This window comes from Parasteatoda tepidariorum, chromosome 1, assembly GCF_982258835.1.
Source record: "Parasteatoda tepidariorum strain Cologne lab strain chromosome 1, Ptep-v5.0, whole genome shotgun sequence".
Classification (NCBI taxonomy): domain Eukaryota; kingdom Metazoa; phylum Arthropoda; class Arachnida; order Araneae; family Theridiidae; genus Parasteatoda; species Parasteatoda tepidariorum.
The window spans coordinates 77355209-77371932 of record NC_141755.1 but is presented as its reverse complement, the minus strand read 5'-3'; the positions used below and the strand labels follow the sequence as shown (position 1 = coordinate 77371932).

General features: G+C 30.5%; 1 protein-coding gene across 1 annotated transcript in view; it reads right to left on the bottom strand.

Annotated features, from left to right (window-relative positions):
- The window catches only part of LOC107456729 (uncharacterized), a 55573-nt gene extending 39152 nt beyond the window's left edge, over window positions 1-16421 (bottom strand). Inside the window, exon 1 of the mRNA XM_016074679.4 lies at window positions 16283-16421. The gene's annotated coding sequence lies outside the window, so the exon portion shown is untranslated. The remainder of the gene's footprint in view (window positions 1-16282) is intronic.
- Window positions 16422-16724: the final 303 nt, after the last annotated feature.

Below are 16724 nucleotides of genomic sequence, written 5' to 3'. Positions count from 1 at the left end.
TTTGTTTTCAGGTACTTCACCTCATTTCCCGTCCCTTGAGTCTTGAGAATGGGAGCCTATATTGAGCGCTCGAAACACACCAGATTCAGATTTTTAAGCCAATCAAGTACATTTATATTATTTTACAGCTTTATTTTCTTCGGTTCATTCAGCTAATATGACATTGTAACATTGTTTGTTAAACTTGTTTAACAAAACAATCAACCTATAATCATAAAACAATACGACCCTATGCCGAAAAATCTTTCATAGTTTCATAAACACGCGTATGAATATTGTATTGCCGATTCCCATAATAAAATAAAGGTAAAATAAAATAAGAAAAGTCAACATTTATTAATTTTACTCTTCTACTATAACATGTATAAAAATATTGTATTGCTAATGCCCAAAAATAAAGCAAGGATAAAATAAAGCGCATTGGCTGTCACCGGAGAATGCTAAAATTCACGATACGTTATCTTTTACAGTTTCATAAGCATGCGTGTAAATATTGTATTGTTAATTCCTATTGTAAAACAAAGATAAAATGAAACAAAGAAATTCACTAATTTTAGTATTTCACATTAACATTTATAAAAATATTGTCTTGCTAATACCCCCCAAAAAAATCAAGGATAAAATAAAGCAGTTTGACTGTCACCAGTAAATGTTGAAATTCACTATATTTGACTAAATAAACATGCGTATAAATAATGAATCGCTCATTCCCTTAATAAAACAAAGATAAAATTAAACACGAAAAGTCAACATTCGCTAATTTTAGTCTTCCACATTAACATTTATAAAAATATTGTATTGCTAATGCCTAAAAATAAAACAAGGAAAAACTAGATGTTTTCTTTAAAAAAGAAAAAGAAAACCACTCAAATTATTTAACGGCTAGTTCCTTTTCAAACGTGGTTTTTTTACTCATGACTTCGCGGTCCTGCAATTCAACCATATCAAAAAACATCTTTTATTAAATCGCCAGCTGACTCACATCTCAAAAAAAGCAACACTTAAAGCAAGGAATTGAAATTTTATTAGCCTGGCTCATTAAACCGTTAAGTGTGGCAAAATACGTCGCAGCTAGTTTTGCAATTAACCGGCTGCACAAAAAACACTTAATCGCCAATCAAGAGAATAACAAAAACAATCTGAGGGAGTAGAAAAATCGCCAAATTCCACAATCATATTTCCATGGCTCGAAAAGCTGACAACCGCGAAGTTTTTAGACAGAAAGCAAACAGCTGCAATTCTTTAGAATCCGTGGCTGACGCTTCAGTGGCGAGAAGTGCCTTTCTCTTTCATATGGGGAAAAAAAAGAAAGAAAATCAACCACTGGCAGTCAAGATAAAAAAGAAAAAGGATGCGGTGCGACTAGGAAGAAATGAAGGAGGAAGCTCGGTTGAAGGCGATGTCGCCGAGATGAGAATCGAACACGCACTTCGGATGCTTTATAAGAGCGTGTTTTATGTCGTTTTGCTACGACTGCCATGATATTTTCCAAATTGGAGTCAAAGGCAAACGATACGGTAGTGAAAACGACTCGCAGATTTTGTTCTGTTTCGAAATTTGTGCTCTAGCTATTCTTTCTTTGAGAATTATTTTTTTATAAGTAGACGAAATAATACACAAAATAAATAAGTACTAAAGGTTTTTTTTTGTCGTTTGTATCTCTATTACTTTTTGAAAGTGGCCTCATAAATTCCAATTTTATTTAGAATTTTTTAATCACGGCAGGTAAAAGAAAACGATTTTTAAAATCAGATCGTTTTAAAATTTGAATAACATTTTTTTTTTTACAATCATTATTTAAAGCTCTGATAAAGTGTATTAGAAATGCTAAATATTATTTAATAACAATATTTTAACTAGAATAATAAATATTTCTTATTGAAACGGCTAAATAATTATCACTGAATAAATTAAATCGTAGTTCTCTTTATTCAAGCTCAAAATCCACATAAATTTAAAAACAGAACGATCTATTTTGTCAGTTAAATACTGAATGAATTCAAAATTAAGATTTAAAAAAAAACATTAAAAATAAATAAACAATTATTATAAATTACTCTTGGCAGAGCAAATCTTTCTTTATTAATTAATAATTACACGCACTACACATTTAATGAGTTTTAAGATACGCATATTTAAATAAACAAAAAAATAATTGAGTTATGTTAAATTATTTTACATACAGCTAATGAAAAATGATAATTTAAAAGTTTCACTTAGTTTTTATCCACATATACTCTTCTTTTTTATTTATTTATTTATTGGTCTACATTTATGCATAAGATAATAGCTTATATGCATTTCCTTGCATCATTTCTCTGGATAAAACCTTCAATATCAATAAAATCAAGATAATATACTGTATTAAAAATATTTTCAATCAGAACTTCAATTAGATGCTTGCATTTACTAAATTCTGTCTGCAAGGCAAAAACAAATCTGAGGCACCACCTACTTCCCCGCATTCAATCTACAAAATCTAATGTACCGGGGCTCGAAATATCAAATTTTGTAATTATTAGTTAATTCCTGCATTACTATTTAAAATAAAAAGACATTAGTTAGAAAAATCTTAATTTTTCGACTCTTCAGATCGATTATTTTATAATCCGTTGTTTATTTGGCAGGAAACTGGTTGTTCGGGAGAAAATCGGGAATATCAGGACAAAAAGCTTAAAATGAAACCAAATAAGAACAAACTATTTTTTTTTTATCCAAAACACCAAGAATATCAGGACAACTACAACTACCGCATTTTACCATGTTTATTCATTCCAATGGATTTAAAACTATGTTAAAATGTCACGTGCTATAAATACGATTTCCATATATCAAGTTGCAAACATTAAGGAAACTACTGTTACTTGACCTTGACTAATAACTTGCAATCTTCTAACCCCACCAAGTAGGTGTTGAACTCTCGGGATGTCCCTCTCAGGGCAGCAGAAGGTCAAAGTGGAAATGGAAAGGAAGGGGTGAGGAAATAGGGAGCTTTCAAATTGTTTCTGATAAGAAAAAAAGAAAAGAAAAAAAAAAAGGTAGGGGAGGCAGCAGGATTTCGTCAGCAATTTTGCATTTTCTTCCCCACTCAAGAAAAGGGGGATGACAAGGACGATTGTCCCGGGGCCGAGAACAGCTGAGGGTCCAGTTAATATTTCTTAGAAAAAATTTAGTGTTATTTTTAAATTAGTTTCTTAAAAGGAAATTGTTGAAAATTTCTTAGTATCTAAATAAAAACAACAATTTTGAATAAACGTTTTCATAAAAAAAAAAAATTCTATAAAACAAAACAATAATACATTATTTTACGCTTTAAGGAAAGATTACGCAATAAATGTCATCCTGGGGCCCATTAAACATGAGTTCATCCTTGGTTTTTAATATTCATTCGTCAATGATATTTCTAAATAATTACTATACTCAGTGGGAGGGGGGACTATCCCCCCCCCCACTGACGCATTCTGAAATTATAAACTTACTTTACCCAATCAAAATTGAAAAACCGGCGTTTTTATTAGAATTTTGTTAGTAAGTTCTCAAAAAATTAGAATAATACAACTATGCCTTTTTTGCCTTTACTATTTTCATATACGTAGGTTCTTTATTTTATACACTTTATAACTATATATCTTTTAACTATATACTTGCATAATTAGGTGTATTTTTTAACTATATATTTCGCAATTTAAAGGAAATCAAAAGGAAAAAAAAATTTAAACTGAATTTAATGATGTAAATATCAATTTAATGATGTTTCAAAAATTAGGAAAAACGCTTTCTAATTAGTTTACATAAAGTTAAGCACGTTGTATAACTTTAGATAAACTTAAAAATACCTAATTCTTTTCACAATATGGAGAGCTATTTCTTACAACAAAATCAATCGATTAAAATAGGGTCAGGGCTTGAAACGCGAGTTGGAAAAATAAACATCGTTAAAATGCTTGACGAAAAGAAAGCTTTAAGAAAATTGACACGGTATTAAATCCTGTTTTTATTTATAAACTACTGTTATGACTACACAGTATTTTAAAAATTAATTATTATCTAACATGGATTTTTAATTAACTCGAATGTATTTATAAATACCAAGAAAATTTCCCTACTAATTTAGTACGTGTCAATTTTTAGAATTACGTAGGCATTAAAAATTTTGATTTTAGAATTAATATGATAAAGACACATTTTGAGCTAAGTTCATTTTTTAGAAAATTCCGCATCAAATTATTGTTTAAAGTACTCGCACTCTGGTTGCATCATCCGTAAAGTCTATTTTTCCCGTAATTTGACCTGAAATTTTTTACTGTAGACGTTTATTTTCTTAAACGAATATTATGAGCCATGTTCTTGTTTTTAAAAGCACAGCACACAATTTTCTTAAACGCGTAAACGTTAGAAATTTTTCGGTAAAAATATAGTTAAATAGCAATTTATTTAATTGCTAATTTAACATATTCAACCAAGACAATCTAATAACCATAAAACAAGATTATGCTCAAACTGCTAAGTGTGAGAAAAATCGTTTTTGGAATGTTTTTATCAAATATAGTTTGATAACCAGAATTCTATCCGGGACAACAGGCCCACCTCAAGAAGCCATTTTGTTCCGTACATATTGACACATATTGTAGTTAGAGACCTAATCGGTTAATCTCATGACCAGTTGAACAGAGGTTCGGATCCCAGCGTTGATACCACAATATTTCTGACATTCCTTCGATACATGAAAAGTTTCTATAGTCCTGCATTCTTCAATCGGTGCCCATAGACTATTAGAATACGCTTCAATCGGTGCCCATAGACTATTAGAATACGAAACTACCATTCACGCATAAATGGTGCAGCACCCATAGACCTCAAATGTCAGTTTAAGTTTTATTTTTACGGTTTAGAAACATTGTTTTTTGCAAACGGTTTCGGAACCGTAATAGTAAAGAATTATTCTCAAGCATAAACTTTATGGTTAATCGGATGGATTTACCGGTTATTTTACCGTAATTTCAGAATGAAAATTCTAACAGCGTGTGTTGAGCAATTCAAGTTATATCCGTCTTCTTTAACGAGCAATTTGAGTTATATATATTATAGGGGATGTATATTTAAAAAATAACAACTGCATTTCTAAAAATAGCGATTCACAGCCATTTGAAAAAGAAAAGAAAAATTAAAAACGATGTTAAAGAAGATAAACGATTATTATTTATATTTCTAAAAACTTTAAGGTTTTTAATAAAAATGTATGACACTATGCGAGATTGAGCTTTTTAAAATAAAAAATAAAAGAACAAATCAATAACTATAATAAAAAATACGATGTTTATGCTCCGGTTTATCGATTTGAAAGCGAAATGGAGGAACGAATTTTAATGTGGAGGTAGATAATGTCTCCCTAAATCCAAGAAAGAGGTAAATTTTTAAATTTTGATAAATTTATGATATTATTTTCTATTGTGTTCTCGTGAAATTTTTGCATATTGCACCGTCGCATTCAAGCTAAGCGTAGTTCTATGATTTTTCTCAATTTTCATTTTTTTTATTTTTTTCACAGTAAAGCTCAAACACCTTCCCTAAAAACAAAACCTTTTTTTTTTAAAGGATGATTTTACAATTTTTGACAGAATAATATTGAAAACGCACTTTTTCGCAATTTTCCCAACAAAAATTATTAAATTACAACATCGTAGTATTTATGATAGATATTAAACATAAAATTCGTATAAAAATACAGTCTGATATTTCCATTTTCATTCAAAATAGGAACAATGAAAAAAAAAAACTAATATAAAATTGAAGTGATAATATATTTTCGAAAGAAACGCTTATCGTAAAGAAATACGGGGATAGTCAAGAATAAAACTTTTCTACTTTTTCGTTTTTGCTACTTTTTTTATACTTACTATTACCTATTATCATCTGATAATTATATCACGCAAAAAAATGATGTGGTGCCCTTTTCTTTCCGTAGTTTCCTTTTTTAATGATTGCCTCAAGTATTTATTACTATTTATTTATTTTTTTTTTTTTTTTGTGTGTTTCAATTGGTGAATTTGTTTCTTTTCTATTTACTTTTCTAATTCTGATATTTTTAAATATCGGTGAATAAATTCATTAATATTGTTTTATTCTTTCACTTTTAAATGTGAATTCCCTCTCTCTGTCTTTTTTCTTTGAGTTTTTATATATTAATGGTATAATCTTTTAATTTCGTTCCATATTTTCTTTATTTAATGATTGCTTAAATTATTTATTATTGTTCATTTTAATTTTTTTTGTGTCCTTTAATTTGTGAATTTGTATCTTTTCTATTTATTTTTTTAATTCAGATATTTTTAAATATCGGTGAATAAATTCATAAGTACAATTGTTTTATTCTTTCACTTTTAAATATGAATTCTCTCTCTTTTTTTTCCTTTCTTTTTTTTTATTTTAACGGTATAATCTTTTAATTTTTGGGTAAATATTTTGTTTAAAAAATCACTTTTTGTCAGTTAAGAAACTAAGAAAAGCCACGAAGCGGTGACTTCTAAAATACAATTTCCCTGGCACCCTTTCGCTCCTAAAATACTTATGTCATAATGTCGAAAGCTAGCAAGGGACAATGTAAAACCCGCGATCCGACAGACTACCGCCAGCAGATAATAACTACAGGGGTCTGACCAGACATTTTGTAAAAGGTCCGTTTTTGTAAAATTGTGAAAAAATTACTCGTAATTTGCGAATATAAAATAAATGTTAGGTCACATTCTTTCAGCCAGGGTCCTGATGCTTTTGTGAATTTGTGCAAATAGGGTCCTGTTATTGCAAAAAACTTTTTCAAGGAGTTTTTAAATTGTAAAGCGATACAAGATTATGTTCAACACTGTAAAATTATAATTTAAAAAAAATTACATTTTAAAAAATAACTGCTGCTACTAAATTAGAGATGCAACATACAAATATTTGGTTACTGCTGAACGCAGAATATTCATTTCGGACGAATAAAGGAAGAAGCGTTCTGCTGAAGACAAAATTTAGTTCGTTTACATCTGTCTTTCTTTCCCCCCACCCCCCTGGGAAGGGTTTATTCGATTAACAAAACAATAATGAAGGTAAACAAATTAGTGAAGGGTCCGATTAAAAGATAAATTATTTTGTGAAGGGTCCGTTTTTAAGTAAAAATATTTTGTGAAGGGTCCGTTTTTATGAAAAGATATTTTGTGAAGGGTCCGTTAACGAACCCAAATTTCTTCTAAACAGATCCCTGAGCTACATAAAATAATCAATAGATGGGAAAAAAACCAAACATCAAACCTAATATTTTCGATATGTTATAAATATAGAAACTCATTCAACACGATTTTTGCGAAAATGTCAACAAACGTTGCGTCGCATAGAACTTTTCCATCCTGTTCGAAAAATCGAATTGATGATGGAAGAACAACTCTATTTACATTTACTATTTTTCTTCCTTCGATCGAATGAGTGAAAGATCAATACACGATGACCTTGATCCGAAACGCTTAAAAGACAACCAGGTATCGTTTTCCTTATCATTTATATCATGGAGGGTAAAGGGAGGCCTTAAATAATAAATCCCAAATGTTTTTCATTACCGAAAATATCTTCCACGCCCACAGGTTCCAGGTGGTGATAAGATTGGTTTTTCGCGTCGTCATCAAATCCTACCATTGATGCAGTTTTAGGATCTTGATCAATTTGATGCATGCAAAAATAAAGTTCCCGAAAAAGAACGATAATTCATAACCGAGGGGTAAAGTTTGATAAATTTAGTTTTATAGGAATTCATGAAAGCATTTTTTGTCCGAGAAATATTTTATTTTCCTACCGTCGTTAAACTACTAAACTAAACTCAGTGGCGCGACAGCCCATAGAGGGCCAAGGCCTACTGTGCCCATCTCAATTTTCTTGACCTTGGGCTCTGGGGTGCAGGAGCAGACGTACCGGTTAGGTGGTCAGCCGAACGCGAAACCCACAGTGTTTAGTTCCCAAGCATGCTTGGTACTCATTTATCGACCCACTGATGGGATGAAAGGCTGTGTCAACCTTGCCCGGTCCGAGGATCGAACCTAGGACCTACTCAGCCATCGGGCGTCACCGTCGTTAAACATCCGACCTAATTATTAAGTTTACGATTACCAATAATTTACTCTGTAGCCTTGTTATTTTGAAATTCCATTCGGAAGACAAGGGAACTCCTGGATCAAATATTGGGAGCGATTGAGGGAGCTAAGCCACGATTTGCGTTCCATGGCGAGGAAAATCACGAAAACCTCCCACGGTTAGCCTGACAACAAAGGGACTGTGACCCATGATCCGTAAACCACTAAGGATATTTTACGTCAGCACTGCGACCGGGTGCGGAATTCGTATCGACCTGCCATCGCTGGGATTCGGATGCGGGTTACCTAATTGGAAGGCCAGCGCAATATCTCCTGAACCACCACGGCTCACCGTGCAATATTGTGAATTAACTCTTAGTTGAAAAAAACTTTTTTGATAATTTTTTTAATAGAAATTTGAAATTTTGAAACCAAATTAAAATATAACGCCTTCCAAGTTCATTTTTTACCTTCATTCTTCATAATATTTTCGCATATATAAAAATTTACCGAAATAAATAAACCCAAGAAAAGGAAGAGGTAAGATAGTATTTGATTTACAAAAACTTTATTATTCGTTTCTAAAATAAACAGATTGAAAATAACAGTTGACATGTTTCAAGCCCTTAAAAATAGGCACCCATTTTCAAGACTTGATTGATATACGTGAATGGGAAGAAACAAAAAAAATTTGTTGAAATATAAAACGTGAAGTTGTCAACGAAAAAAAAAATTAAAATAAAGATGAGAAATAAAATTAGAAAGATCACAGCAGCCAAGACAGAAAAAATAAAACTAGAAAAACTACAGTGGCTGAAAGGGTCAGATCAGATAAAATGTATTTTCATTTGCTAGGGAGAAGTGGTGAAGAACAAATGCCGTTTAAAAGGGAATCAGCATCCATATGAATAAAGCAAGATTCCAGAGCATCAAGATGAGTTGATGCGACAGGGGTGGACATAATTTTAGCATTGTCGAAATTGAATTTATGCCCAAGATTCCAAAAATATACAGCAATTTATGATTTCCAGTATTTGGAATATCTATCGTGTTCATTTAGTCTGAATTTTAAATTGCACCAAGTTTGCCCTATGTGGCCAATGTCGTATTGACGACATTTTTGTTTCTTCTCATTCACGTCTTGAAAATGGGCGTCGTTTTTTGAGCGCCTAAAGTGTATCGAATATTATTTCTAACTTGTATATTTTTAAACGAACGAAGTTTTTTAATCAAGTAAAAGTCTACCTACTTTCCCATTTTCAAAAGCTTTTTATTCTACATTTTCATACAACATTATTTTCACAAAGCGAATAAGAAATTTAAAAAAAAAAAAAACGTTTAAATTAACTACATTTAACGTTCAAATTACTTCTTTACTTTCTTCCTACAGTTTCTTTTAAGGATGTTTTTGCATAAAAAATTATTATTATTAAATGGTGTATTACTAATATTTTAGTTAAAATGCATTACAGCGCTATAAGATCAAATAATGTATTACTGATTCGGAACGTTAAAAAATACCAAGGTATCGTTTTTCTTATCTCAAGTCATGGATATACGGGAAAGAGATACCTTTAATAAATCCCAAATGTTTTTCATTATTGAAAATAACTTACACGCCCACAGGTAACTCAATTCCAGCAAAAGATAAGATTGGTTGTAGCGGCGTCATCACTTTCTACCATGATGCGATTTGCATTTTGATAAATGCAAAATAAGTTCACAATCCGAGAAATGAAAGTTAATTGACTTCATGAAATTTCTTTTGTCGAAAAAAATAAAGCAATTAACTCGCAATTGAATTTTTTTTTCTCTTTTTTTTCATAATATTTTGAATCGGAGGTTTGAAAAGTTAATAAAATGTAACGCAGTACAGATTAATTATTTACCTTCATTCTACATTTTAATTTAAGGTTCGCTCACAAAAAAATCTAAATTTATGGTTCCAAGTTCATTTTTTTCCTTTATCCCATATTTTTATAAAAGGCTCACTTCCCATAAGGAATGAAAAAAAAAACTACATTCCCACTTTCAAATTAGTTAATTGCTTTTATTCTACATTTTTATTTGACACTGTTTACTCACAATAATGAAAGTCTCATGAAAACTTTACATTCTAAGCTCTAAATAAGCTGTAAATAACAGCTCTAAATAACAAACTGTCTAAATAACAAACTCTCGACAACAGAGCATTTTTATTAAAATATTTGTAATTATAGTTATAAAAATTTAATCTCTAAATAAAATAGGCTACAGAAAAACTGGATAAAAACTGTGATAATAAATTTTTATACAGAATTAGCTAATAAGTTGCGGAAATATGATAGCTAATTTAACAAATTTACTGCAGCAAATATGAATGTAAATTCCAATAAATATGGTATAACAATCTTTTGCAGTCAGCAGAAACATGAAATTCACTGTTTCAATTCTTTCAATTTTTATTTAAACATTCAAAATTGAATAAAAATAAAAATTAGCTGTGTAATTCCTAAAAAAGGATTTCACTAGACTATTATAAACGAAGACAAAATATAAAATTTAAATAAATAGTTACGAATGAATATTTATTTTGTTTAATTCAAAATGTAAAGTCATGTAATGGATTAAATTAAATTCAAACTGCCAGGATTACAAATGAGCCTACGAAAAAAAAAACTGATAAATTGGTAAAAAGTTGAAAACAAATTTTGGAAATAAATAAATAAAAATGCATGCACAAGAATGCATTTTTATTCTCTGCAGAAATGACATCATTAAACTTCCAGCTCTAAATATCATTAAAGTTGTTGCCAATAGTTGAGAATCAATTCTATTATTCCTCTCTAATTGCTTGAAGACGGAAGAGTTTTTATTTCGCTTCTGGAAGAATCACAGCAAACGATCTGAGTAATTAACTTTCATTTAGCAACCAACCTTATTCCAAAGCAAACGATCTTAGAGGGGAAAAAATCCCGCCCGTGTTCCACCACACGACCTCGAAAAACTATCTCCTTGGTCAATCAGATGGGACATTAGGTGGGCAATATTCTATCATTGTTGTGTTTTTTTCCTTGTTATATTTTTAGCACTTGGAAATGAGAAGATAGAGGAAAGTAAGAAATATTCGAAATAAAGGGAAGTAACATTCGCTTGGCTGCTGTGACAGGTAGATATTAGAGACACTTGCAAAAAGAAAGAAAGAAAGAAAAATAAAGAGAAAAAAATATCGATCAATATTTAAAAACTAATTTACAACTTTTATAAATAAATTTTTAATTTAACACTTTTTTAATTTTAGTTTTGTCAAATATAAAATAACTTAACACTTTTTTCTTGACGCTTACGCAATAAAATAAAAATATCACAAGAATTGAGCTCCGTTGTTATATATAATAATAAACTAAAGCTTAGCTAATTTATGATTTTCACTGTTTTTTTTTTTTTTTTTTAATTATTATTACCCTTTTATTTTGAAATTATTCAATCACTGCGTCAAGTACCTATCATTTCTGAAAAATTAATAAACTGATCAAACTAAGTTAAAATTTTACTGTTCTGAGGCATGGCATAATAGTATGTTTTCCCTTGATTGTAACAGAAGTCAATCTAACAAGTAATTATGTCGATTTACGAACCCTTCACAAAATTCTAGCCCATTAATTGATGCTCTTGATAAAATTTGGACTAACTTTAAACATCGTCTGCACGAAACTCAAAAATATCGTTTGTTAAAATAATATCGTCTGTACATTGTCTGGGCAGACGATAATTAATAAGCTTACATAAAATTTTCCTCTCAAACCTATAAATTGTACTTCAGCACATCAAGTATTTTGTTTTTATTTCGCACAACGTGCACCAAAATACTTAAATAATCCTTTTTTATCCAAAAATCTATTTTCTATTTCGTAATTTATATATGTTCCACGATCAGGCCACTATTTTACACAGTAGATTAGGAAAGAGAAAAGACTAACTGCCCTTCACCTGTCTGATCGCCTGCATCTACTGTTTTCCCTCTTTCTTCATAATGCGTCATCGTAATCGGAATCCAAAAGAGGAGGCGAATAATCTTTCCAAGGAAAAGTTCCTTCCTCCCCAATCAAAGGCAAATAAGTCGGCGCATTACTGCTTCATACGATAGCAATTCTTACTCATCATCCCAGCATTGTTGACTGTTCTTTTGTTTCCACAACGCATTCAAAATAATCATCTGATGGAAATTATCGTCTGCTCGAAAAAGAGGATAAGATTGTCTTAAACGCCCTTATTTCAAATTACCTTAAATGTTGGGATTCTACCCGACATGACTTGAAATTTCTTTTAAGAGAACACGCATAATAGCCTTGTTTACACAAATAAAGTAATTAATTAGTATAATAAATTGTCACTGGATGTTCTTGTTGAAAAGAACATATAGTAATCAGAGAAAAAGAATCAATTTACTAGAACAACAACTAATTCGGGGAACCGGGAAAAACTTAAAAAATATTTCATGAGGTTTTAAGAAATTCTATACTTTTTAATTTCTCTTTAGTTTTAGATATTAAGTTAGATAGTTTTAACATCTAGGTATATTTTCTTTAATTTGCAAATGCATTTTGGTAGATAAGAATTAGTGAAAATAGTTTATTACATATTATTATTATTATTTTAATCTTTCACCGCCACTAGTAAATTTTTCTTAATTGTGGCTTTCCTGAAATTCAATGATTCTATGCCGACTGTAATTTTAATGTTATTACTAATCATCACAAATAGTAGTTTCTTATATTGATTTTTTCCCCAACTCAAAGCTATCTAAGAAATTTTTTTTAAAAAAATGGACGAATAATGGAAACAAAATCACTCACATTTTTAATAATTTCAATTGACATATTTTAAATAACACAACTTAGTTATGTATCACTTTTAATGTGTTACGTATTAAGTAAGTTTAAACAATTCTCAAATTTATGATATTTTATTTAAAAAATTGCCAGAAATTAATTTTTATTTTCATAATATTCCATTAATTAATTTTATGAAAAAATATAAATTGATCAATTATTTATTTACAAAAAAAATATGATTTAATAATAATAAGAATGCGCACATGATGTTTGAAGTAGAAATATTTTCTTAGAATACTACATTTGGAATTTAAACTTGGGGAAACTTAGTTTGTTTAGGACAGTCTTTCTTCCTCCCCTCCTCCCTGGGAAGGGTTTATTCGATTAACAAAGCAATGAAGATAAACAAATTTGTGAAGGGTCCGTTTTTGTGAAAATATATTTTGCGAAGGGTCCGTTAACGGACCCGAATTTCTTCTAAACAGTCCCCTGATAAGTCATGCCTCTTTTACAGGTAGGCACTCCAAATTCTTAATTGTGACGTAACAGTCACACTATCAATATTATATCTTAAACTATACAGGCATTATAGATTAGAAAATTGTCGATGTCTAAACAGAACAATATGATTTATAATATTTAAAATTATCTACCACAATAATTAAAATGTGATTAATTTTATGTTCAAAATGATAGCAGCACAATGTAGGGCAGTTTTAAAATTGAATTGAAGTGATAAGCTTGGTTGATAAATTAACCCTAAGGTTTCGTGAAAACAATGATTCACAGAAAATTCCCATAAGCAAGTCAAAGACAACAGCTTAGGTACACGAAAAAACGAGGAGTTGCGAAAATATCCTAATGAGTTTGAAATTATATTTATATAACCATTGACTATATTGGTTTGATTTTATTAAATTTTGAATAAATAGCAACAAAAGAAAAAGCTAATGAGTAAAAAAACAAATAACTTTGTTACTCTCCCCCACCCCCCCAAAAAAGATAAAACAAAAATAATTGCAGCGGAATTTAACGATAACATATCAAATAATTTCCGTTATTCCAATAAAGAGAAAAATCTTGCAATCTTCCGAAATATTTAATCAATGCAACTATGCAGAACACAAAATTAGCATAAATGTATCTCTTCCAAATAAATAAACTTAACAGCCAAAATAAGGATTTTATAACGTATTTATTAATATAAAAAATCCTTAAATACTATTTGTTTATTTATTTATTTATTTTTTAAAAAAAGAACAAGCTTTCAAGATAAATTATTGATTTTTTTTTTTTAATTTTAATATTTGAGAAAACAAAAATTGTAATTTATCTATGAATTAGAATTATTTTTATTAAATAAATCATTTTTAATACATAATAATTTCTTCGAAAAAATTTAAATTGCTGGCTTATTTTTGCTTTCAAAAATTACGAAAATAAATTATTTGCTACACGCGCGCAGCTTAGGGAAAAAAAAGAAGGGGGAAAAAAAAAAGAAATTTGGGAAACATTGATTGACTCACAGAAATATTTATGACACTGAGCAAGGTTAAAATCTTTTAATAAAAATTTTTTTTTAGAAAACTAACCGCGTGAAAAGAGGTTGGGAAAATATAACCCATTTTACAGTTAACATAAGTCGCTACAACATAAGTCGCCACCCATTAAAAAGCATCAAGTCCAATCTAAAAACGAACTATAATATTGCCAACAACAAAAACTCTTCTTAACATCTTTAAAACTTTTAAATAATGCAGAAACTTCGTAACGATGTTGAAACTTCGAGAACGAAATCTTTTTAAAAAATGAAAAATGTATTTTGTTTTCTGTATTGGTAACACGAAAAGACGTTTCAAATCGATCAAGAAGCAACATATCCAATCTCAAAACTAGTTATAAGAATTTCAACAACAAAAAAACACCTTTTTAACATCTTAAAACTGTCAAGAAATAGTTAAAATTTGAATAACAAATTATTTTAAATAATGAAACTATGCAAAAATATTATTTGATTTGCTTTATATACAACATGATAAGGCGAAGCAACGTGCCCAATCGCAAAAGAATTCCAATAAAAAATTCCACTTGATATTTTAAATTTTCTATACAATATTTAAACTTTGAGCAGTGGTGGCTCAGGGGATAGAGCGCTCGCTTACCAATGAGGTGAACTGAGTTCGAATCCCAGCGATGGCTGGTCGATACGAATTCCGCATCCAGCTTGCACTGACCACAGTGCCGACAAAAATATCCTCAGTGGTAGACGGATCATGGGTTCGAGTCCCCTTGCCACCAGGCTAAGCGTGGGATGCTTTCGTGTTTTTGCTCTCTATATAACGCAAATGAATCCAACACGAAGGTAAATTTCTCCCAATACTTGATTCAGGGTTCGCTTGCCTTCTAGATTGAGTTCAAGGCTACGGAGTTGAACATTAGCAATCGTAAACCCAAAAATTGGTCGGCTGTTCAACGACGGTTAAAAAATATTTAAACTTTGAGCTTTGGTGGCTCAGGGGATAGAATCGGGTTCGAATCCCAGCAAGGACTAGTCGAATTGAATTCCGCACCTGGCCTGCTCTGACTACAGTACTGATGTAAAATATCCTCAGTGGTAGACGGATCATGAGTTAAAGTTCCCTTGCTTACTGTGCTGCCAGGCTAACTGTGGAAGGCTTTCATGGTTTTTCTCTTCATGTAACGTAAATTTCTCCCAATACTTCATCCAGAAGTTTTCATGTCGTTTTGATTGGGTTCAAAATTACAAGATTACGCAGTTGAACATTAGTAGTCGTAAACCCGAAATTGGGTCGGCTGTTCAACGACGATTATAAGAATAAAATAAAAAATTTAAACTTTAAATAAGAAATTAATTTAAAATTAAAATGTGAAGAAAAAAAAAACATAAATCTACTAGCTCTTTTCGACAAAAGACAAGGCGTTTATAACAATATCAGATTCCAATTAAATATTTTTCTTGGTATATTAAAACTCTAAATCAGTGTTTAAACTTCGAATAAAAAATCACTTCTTAAAAAACAAACCATTTTGGCTATTTGTGTGAAATAAGGCGCTTCAAACCAATAGAAACAAGAAATGGTAGTCCTCACTCAAAACAAATTTAAGAATTCCAAACAAAAACTTTTTCTTGATGTGCAAGAAATTTTAATTCATCTAGGTGTACTTAAATTGTATTTACGGCCGAAAATAATCGATTCATTTTCACGAAGAATTTTTCTATGTCATAAAAGAAAAAGGAGTGATTCGATTTGAGCTAGATAAATTGCTCGCGCTCATCTGGAACAATTTATTTAAAGCAATCTTATAAACACAAACATTTCATCAAATTATAACTAAAGATCATCTTACCTTAACGCTTTGGAAGATGGATGAATTATTAAAACGATGATAAAGTAGCAGAGATGATTAGATGAAATTCATCAGGAATAGAATAAAGAACCTTTGAGAACATCAAGCAAAATACAAGTGGTTGCAACTTGCTAAGATGGAACTGCATCACTCTTATCCGAGTTTCTGCGCTTGCGCGGTGACGTCACAGTGTCACGTGAAAGACAGTGAGTGAACTTGCTGTGGCTGCGATCAGCTGGCTTTGTAGAACGATAAAAGGATGCTGAGTTTCTCTTTTTTTTTGCTTCTTATTTTTATTTACTTTTCATCTTCCCTCCCTGATGAAGAGCAGCAAGAGAAAGTTTGCCTGCAATGGAACTAACTTTTTTTCCACGCCCCATTTTTCGGCGTTGGCGTAACAGGTTCTCTAACAGATATTTCTTTGATTCTTTTCAAAAAGATT